At 52.1% G+C, this 5,560-nt stretch overlaps 1 long non-coding RNA gene across 1 annotated transcript; it reads right to left on the bottom strand.

Annotated features, from left to right (window-relative positions):
* Positions 1 to 2,596: 2,596 nt before the first annotated feature.
* LOC115271988 lies at positions 2,597 to 4,942 on the bottom strand. The gene is made up of 3 exons (XR_003900189.1): positions 4,928 to 4,942; positions 3,110 to 3,311; positions 2,597 to 2,887 (listed from the first exon to the last, which is right to left on the bottom strand). It is a non-coding gene; the product is annotated as an uncharacterized LOC115271988 (long non-coding RNA).
* Between the last annotated feature and the right edge of the window lie 618 nt (positions 4,943 to 5,560).

Here is a 5,560-nt window from a genome sequence, read left to right as displayed (position 1 = left end):
TGATACCCATTTGACAGCTGAGAACACTGAGGCCCTGAGCAGTCACATGGCCCTTCAGGTCCGGACACAGCGAAGCTGTCCTTTCTCTTTGCACTTTACCACGGTAGAGTCAGGACCCCAGACTCCCCTCCACAGGCCTTTCTTGGCCTCCCTCAGCCTCCCGCCCTCCTCAGGCCCAGGCTATTCTTTTTGCCCTATTCTTCCGTCACCCAGTGTACCCCTAATGCTTGTGCGCACCCAACCTGGTTCAACCACAGAGCTGACTCTTCAGGCGAAACCAGTTCTCCTTTTTTTTTTTTTTTTTTCAGTGAAAAACTACCTTGACCTTTAAACCTGATGCCCATCGTTGCCTGATGAGGCCGAGCTGACTCCGGCCTTGAGACCAAACAAGACAGCGCCCCATCAGGTGGGTCATTTCTTGGCCGGCCATTTCTCCTGCCCGGGGGTCTATTTTGTAACTTGCTCTCCTCTGACCAGTGGCCGCCGTGAGACTGATTTTAGTGAATAAAACGACAGACTTTGCGAGAGTTGGTGGCGTCTGCAAGACGCCTGCTTAGAACAAAGAGAATCCGGGGAATCCCAAGGCTGGAACAAGTTTGGTCAGGTTAGAAAATGCAGCGTGGCAAGTCAAGCCACCAGCCCTCCAGGCCCGCAGGGAAGGGGTGACCCATCCTTCTACATCTGGCTTTCTGGTCTTGTGTTGGACAAGTCTCCACAGCTCAGCCCCAGACACGACCTCTGGGCACACGATAGCAATTTCCCCTTTCAACTGAGTGCTTACCGTGTTCTTGGCTCTGTGCTGAGCACATTACGTGCATGCATTTTGGGTTGTAGTGGGGTGAGCCACGGCCCCCCAAAAGACGTGTCCATGTCCTAGTCCCTGGAACCCGTGAATACGGCCGAATTTGGAAAAAAAGGACTTTGCAGATGCAATTAAGGATCTCAAGATCTTGCTGGATTATCCAGATGGGCCCTAGGTCTGGTGCTGAGAGTCCTTGGACCGATGCAGCCGCGAGCCAGGGCGCATCCGCGACCACCGGGGGCTGGAAGAGGCAAAGGAGGCTTCTCTTCTAGAGCCTCTGGAGGGAGCACGACCCTACCGATTTTGGTTTCAGGTTTCTGGCCTCCAGAATGGTGAGAAACTTTCTCGTTGGAAGCCACCAGTTTAAGGCAATTCGTGACAGCAGCCCCAGTAACTAATGAGCTCTGCGATGACCCTGGGACACGGGGGCTGTTATCATCTCCCATTTCATGGATGAGGAAACTGAGGCACGGAGCTCAGGTAGCTTGTCCAGGGTGGCAGAGGCAGGGGAAGGACCGTGCCAAGATGAAAAACCAGGCAGAAGGAGCGCACACAGAGACCAAGCTGCTAGCAGCTGCCAGAAATAAATCAGCATTCTACTGGCAATTTGCAGAAGGGAAAAATGAGACAACCGCGGAGGAGTTATTGAGGGAACAAAACGTGTATGACACATTCAAATTCACAAGCAGCTTCTGTGTATGTTATTTTGATTCCTGTCGGCAGCCAGCTGGAGAAATAGCTGTGTGATACCCATTCTCCGGATGCAAACATTGAAACGGGAGCTCTCGGAGGGGAGGGTGTGCCTCTGAGCTAGTCCCCAACCTGACTGAGAGCAGCTCTAGGGGTGGGGTGACATGGCCAAGGCCACGCAGGCTGCCAAAGTGAGCCTCGGTGTTTTTTTTTTTTTTTCTTCGTGTTTGTTTATTTTGAGAGAGTGCGCACGCGCGTGCCGTGAGCAGGGGAGGGGCAGAGACGGAGATGGAGAATCCCCAACAGGCCAGGGCAGAGCTCGCTGCAGGGCTGGGTCTCACGGTTGGTGAGAGTCATGCCCTGAGTGGAAATCAAGTCAGATGCTTACCCAGCTGAGCCGACCAGGCGTCCCGACGCCTCGGTTTTCTTACCCGAAGTGCTGTGTTTCTATCCTGCAGAACAAGAACTAAGCCCGGTTGGGCGGACCATAAAAGAGGATGCACAGAAAGCAGGGGCCACTGCGAGTCCTGGAGACAGTGTTGGTGGCAGCTTTGGGACGATGCGGCTGTGCTTTGAAGGCTGGAAGAGTTTCGACAGGTGCAGCTGGGGCAGAAGAGGTGACCTGGCTCCCGGCTTGGTGTCGCAAGGGCCTGGGGACAAGAAGGAGGCCGGGAGCCAGGCTGGGGAAGGAGACCAGCCTCCCTTGTGTTGAAGCCCGCTCCCCATTGACAGCGTCGCAGACCCGAGCCATCGAAGACACGCCCGGACCGCAGTTCCAGAGCCTTCTTCATTCATCAGAAGTCAGACCGGAACTCTGCAAGGTAGATCTGTAACTGGGGCGGGTCCCGCTGGTGCACGCAACTTTATACATTTGTCGCGTCAGGTTCCAAAGTCGGCCATCGGACTTTCCAGGCTTCGAGGCTGTGTTCCTGGGCACGGCATCCTTCCACTGGTTCTCAGGGTCTGTGTCTGTGTTCCGAGAGCTGTGCGTTCTTGTGAGCACTGATTTCAAAGGGGACAATTGCTGATGTGAGCTTTGAGAATCTTCTTCTTGGCCTTTAATAATCTCTTTATAGAAAAGCTTTGCCTTTCTGTTGTTTAATGTCTGCCTTCACCCCAGCCTCCCTGCCTCCCTGCCTCCCTGCCCAGAGCTGACAGTAAAGGGATGCTCTCCTGAGACGCAAGGGGGAGAAGACTGTGGGGACTGTCCCGGCCAGGAGACAAGGTTTCGGGGTTCTAGTCTTTGTTCTGTTTTTGTATGGGAGCGTCAGGATGAACTTGGGTGCTGGAGTCAGACAGACCGGGGTTCACATCCCAGGGAGGCTCCTGCTGGGCTGTGTGGACTTGGGGCTTAACCCCTCTGAGGCTAAGTGGCTTGACTCCTCCTCCAAGTGGCTATAAAAAAAGGAATAGTAATAGTATGCAAGCCATGGATTTGTGATGGTTATGCAGTGAGACAATACACTCAACACAGTGAATGTTCAGTACACGGTCATTGCCATAGCACTGAATCCTTAACCCCGCCTTCCTGCTCCAGCTCCACCCAGCCACACTGCTGGGCCAGCACAAGTCCAACCCTCTTCCTCTTGTGGGTCCTTATTCCCAGAATTCTTGTACCTTGGCTCCTTCAAAGCCTGGCTGCTTTTCATCTGCAGATGGGGGGAAATGCCCCTCCCCCACAGTCATTGACAACGTAGTTGGTTCAATCACGTCTCACTGTCCATGTGCTCCCCTGGACTGCAAGCTCTGGGCGGGCAGGCACCTGCCTTTCTGCCCCTGTTGCACCTCAGACGCCCATGCAGGGATGTGGAGTTAACGGCTGTGGCAATGAAAATTCATTTATTGGTTTAACAGTTATGGGTGTCTGATCCTAGTAAAAGAAGCGGACCCCTGTGAGATTGATTTTGCCATTAGAAATGAGGATGTTGGAATACAAGACTGAAACATCTTCTTCCCCAAGTTTCCCATAAACTTGTAAATGAACTACGCGAGGGAGAAAAGGCAGTGAGTGGTTTCGGAAACATGGCCTCTTGCTGCCCTCTAGTGGCCAAGATGATGAATGTAACCGCATCGTTCCCTCCACCCGCCCTGCCCCCTCCCCCCAGACCCCCCTCCCTCCCGCAGTCGATTCTCTAGGTCCACTAAGAACTGGTAAAAGCAGCCCACTCTAGCAGAATGAAGCTTCAGAAAGGTGGAAAAAAGTATCTCTGAATGCTCTGCTAGGGCTTTCTTGCACGTATTCAATGGCCAGAGAAAAGGGGCCACGCCTTCTTCATTAGGGTACAGGCAGGGCACAGCCCCAGAGCCTGAGAGGAAGCGAGATAGGGCAGGGAGGGCGGGGTGGCACTGGAGTCCTCATATATTTTTGGGTGAGCCGGGGCACGGTTGGTTCTCTCGGGCTTAATAATCTCTACCCCCACACTTGTACGATTAAATAGTGTAACGCGCCTGGCATGTGGTAGGTTCTCAGTAAAAGCTCCCTCTTGGCCCTTGATCTGTTTTGTGTGAATGAAATGCGATCGCATACGTAAAGGAAAATGTCACAGCCCAGAAAAAAGAGAGCCATAACTTGCGTGTAAATGCGGAGGAAGCAGTCTTGTATCCAGGGGACAGCCCTGGACTTGTCAATAGCTTTAGGATCTAGATTGATTAGCCTTGACACATACTAGCTGTATATATCCCACTCTGAACCTCAGCATTGTCATCTGTGAAATGGGAAGTCGGATGATAGAACCATCTAGAAGGCATTCAGCTTCCAGTAACTGAAAACCCGCCGACAATGACTCCCCCAGCGATTAAGTCTGGCTTGCTCCCTGCTTCTGCTGCAGCTCCATGAGAGAATATCTTTACAGTTGAAACAGTTGAAAAATAATCCACAAATGAAATACCTCAGGACATTTGAAAATTATATGAAATTCAAAGTTCAGTTTAATCAAGTTCTACGGAAACCCAGCCATGCTCCCTCGGTTACTTATTGCTTCTATCGGCTTTCCCACTACAATGGCAAGGTTGGGCTGTTGACTGGAAAAGCTGAAAATATTTGCTGTCTGGACATTTACAGAAAAAAAGTTTTTCCCATCCTGGCATAACCAGTAAAGCTATTTAATTATCTCACATAAGAAGAAACTCTAAAGGACAGGACTCTGGGTCTCCATCCCTGAAATTCTCTTGGCCTTTTCCTCCTGGTCACCAGATGGCAGCTTCCATTCAAAGAGTTACAATCTACATTTAATCCAGTAAAGGACAGGGAGGAAGGGCTTTCCCTTGCTATGGCTCCTTTAGCCAGGAAAAAACAAAAAACAAAAAAAAAAGCCTCCTGGGGTGGGGCGGGGCTTCCCCCATCCAATTGGCCAGAGCTAGGTCACATGAGGAACCCGGCCCACTCACTGGGAGGGGCCAAACTGCCCTAGTCCAATGGGGCTGCGAAGGACTCACCTTTCTTGAGACATGGGGACCGGGGCCATTCCCACAAGCAAAGCCTGCATTCTGCACAGAAGAAAGGGGGCAAAGGGCATCGCGTCAGCCCGAGTCACAAAGGCTCCTTGCACTGCTGACACCTCTGGGAGACGCAGGATCCTTTTTAGAACTTGAACTTGAGTGTGCTTTGTTGACTTGAATCCACCCCGGGAACTCAGGATGTGTTTGTGAGTGACTGCCCACATTTAAGATGGCTTGATCGTCCTTCCTTCTTGAAGTTTTGCTTGGTTTGGGGCATTAATGATGTTTCCCAGTGAACGTCCTTCCCGGAGGCCCCACCTGTGCTCCCAGGTAGGAGTAAGTCGGCGGCCAGAGAATTTCCCAGGGCGCTGTCACCGGTGGTCCAGCCTGCTCACAGCTGAACCCAGGCCGAGGGAGCGCCCACCAGGATGGTTAGACTGAAGTCCTGCCCAGCCTCGGAGAGAAGGGGCGAACTCCTGAACTGTTTTCCCAGAAATGCATCCTGAAATGCCGCTACTGTGCTGCAGACCGAGGGGAAGAGGAAGCATAGCTTCAAGTATCAAATGAGAGCCGCCGTTTTGAAGGTGAATCGAGAGGCAGTTTCATAATGACTTCAATCTGAATATAGCC

This window comes from Suricata suricatta, chromosome 11 (assembly GCF_006229205.1).
Source record: "Suricata suricatta isolate VVHF042 chromosome 11, meerkat_22Aug2017_6uvM2_HiC, whole genome shotgun sequence".
Lineage (NCBI taxonomy): Eukaryota > Metazoa > Chordata > Mammalia > Carnivora > Herpestidae > Suricata > Suricata suricatta.
Note: the sequence above shows the minus strand (reverse complement) of the source record. Positions and strands in the feature narration are given on the sequence as shown.